Raw genomic sequence first — 2,507 nt, forward strand, 5'->3', positions numbered from 1 at the left:
TTAATGAGGAATCCTGCGTTTACTTGGCAGTGTGTTAAGTACTGATGATACTCAAGAATATATTTAAGGTTCTATGTGCTCAGCCAGCTCTCAGTCTGTAACTGTCACTGGCGAGGAACCAGGACGGAGGGTCTGCCCAGCATGGTCTGGAACATGTGGTTCTTGACCTAACGTAGGAAAGGGTTCACGCCCCGAGTCCAGGTGGTTCTGAGAGCACATTATTAAAGACTAGAAGCCCGGGGCATGAAATTCGTGCACGGCGGGGGGTTGTCCCTCAGCCCAGCCTGTACCCTCTCCAATCTGGGACTCCTGGAGGGATGTCCGACTGCCCGTTTAGGCCCGATCCCACCAGGATCGGGCCTAAACGGGCAGTCGGACATCCCTCTCACAATCCAGGACTGCTGGCTCCCACCTGCTTGCCTGCCTGCCTTCCTGATTGCCCCTAACCGCTTCTGCCTGCCAGCCTGATCACCCCCTAACCACTCCGCTGCCAGCCTGGTTGATGCTTAACTGCTCCCCTGCCAGCCTGTTTGCCCCCAACTTCCCTCCTCTGCCAGCCTGGTCACCCCTAACTGCCCTCTCCTGCAGGGTTGATCACCTCCAACTGCCCTCCCTTGCAGGCCTGGTCCTTCTCAACTGCCCTCCCTTGCAGGCCGGGTGCCTCCCAACTGCCCTCTCCTGCTGGCCATCTTGTGGTGGCCATCTTGTGTCCACATGGGGGCAGGATCTTTGACCACATGGAGGCAGCTATATTGTGTGTTGCAGTGATGATCAATCTGTATATTACTCTTTTATTAGATAGGATAGAGGCCTGGTGCACGGGTGGGGGCCAGCTGGTTTGCCCTGAAGGGTGTCCCTGATCAGGGTGGGGTTCCCTTGGGGCGTGGGGCGGCCTGAGCGAGGGGCCTGTGGTGGTTTGCAGGCTGGCCACGCCCCCTGTCGACCCAAGCGGAGGCCCTGGTATCTGGAATGTATTTTCCTTCTACAATTGAAACTTTGTAGCCTTAAGCGGGAGAGCCCCGCCAGGGTGTGCGGAAAGCTTTGCTTCCCCTGTTGCCGCCGGCAACCCTGGCCTGCTCTCTCAAGCTCCATTCTGCCGCCATTTGTTTGAATTTGTTTACCTTCTATAATTGAAACTTTGTAGCTTGAGTGGAAGCTTAGGCCTGCAACGGCTATGGAAAGCTTGGCTTGCTCTGTTACCTGGGAAACCTTGCTCTCTGTGGCTGTAGCCATCTTGGATGGGGTTAATTTGCATACTCGCCCTGATTGGCTGGTGGGCGTGGCTTGGCTGGTGGGCATGGCTTATGTAGCAGAGTGATGGTTAATTTGTATATTACCATTTTATTAGAGAGGATGGGGACAGTGAAACAAAGAAAAGGCTTCAGACAGAAGAGGCAAGATCCCAGCAACAGGAGTGAGCGCAGACTGGACCACCCAATGCAGGAAGGAGCCATGGGAACAGGAGGGAGCCACGCTCTCTTTCTCCTCTGGTCCCAGGCGCTTTGGGAGCCACAGGCTCCCGTGCAGACATGGCCGAGTACAAGAACCACACAACACACAACCAGTCCCGAAAATGGCACAGAAATGGCAGCAAGAAACCCCGACTGCAAAGATACGAATCTCTTAAAGGGGTAGACCCCAAGTTCCTGGGGAGCATGTGCTCTGCCAGGAAGCACAGCAAGAAGAGCCTGAAGATGCAGGCCAACAATGCCAAGGCCATGAGTGCACATCCTCAGGCTCTCCAGGCGCTCGTACAGCCCAAGGAGGTCAAGCCCAAGATCCCAAAGGGTGACAACCACAAGCTCTATTGACCTGCCTACACTGCTCACCCAAGCTTGGGAAATGAGCTCGTGTCCACATCACCAAGGGTCTCAAGCTCTGCCAGCTAAAGTCCCCGGCCAAAGCTGAAATCAAGCCCCAGGCTTTGACTGCAGCTCAGGCTCAGGTTCAGGCTCTGACTCAGGCTCTCAAAGATGCCCAGGCCCCCATGCAGGCTCTACAGTAGAGGCCGCTGTCTGCTGATGTGAGGATGGAAGGATCCATGTGGCCCCTGGGCTACTGTCTGCATAGAGCTGGTGTCCTTCTGTGCAATTGGTACAAATAAGCCTGAGGACGTGAGCCACACTGGGCTGCCTGGACTCAGGAAACAAGTTACAGCAGGTAAAGGAGGGCCCTTAAAGACAGGTTCAGGGGGTAACCTGGGATGAGCTGCCACTACCCGCTGTTCCCCTGGTTGCAAGTCTCATGGGGATCCTTAGAGCTTAGGAGAAAGAAAGTGAAAGTACGTGCCTGAGGAAAGGAGGGGTCTCCGTTGTGCTCCAGAAAGAGTGTACACTGGGGCATCTTTTGTCTTACGGTTCTTATCTGTTTTCTAAAGGCGGGGATTTTACGGGAGGTTTCAGGAGAAGGTCTCAACAGAATATGCAGCAGCTTTCCAGGTGTGTTCTTTAATATGCTAATGCATCAAAGTGAGGGTAGCCCTAGCCAGGTTTGCTCAGTGGATAGAG

At 54.6% G+C, this 2,507-nt stretch overlaps 1 pseudogene; it reads left to right on the forward strand.

Moving 5' to 3' along the window:
* The first annotated feature begins 1,529 nt into the window (after nt 1–1,529).
* On the forward strand, nt 1,530–2,005 carry LOC103297469 (60S ribosomal protein L29-like; annotated as a pseudogene).
* The last annotated feature ends 502 nt before the right edge of the window (nt 2,006–2,507 follow it).

The sequence above is a fragment of the Eptesicus fuscus genome, chromosome 18 (genome assembly GCF_027574615.1).
Source record: "Eptesicus fuscus isolate TK198812 chromosome 18, DD_ASM_mEF_20220401, whole genome shotgun sequence".
NCBI lineage: Eukaryota > Metazoa > Chordata > Mammalia > Chiroptera > Vespertilionidae > Eptesicus > Eptesicus fuscus.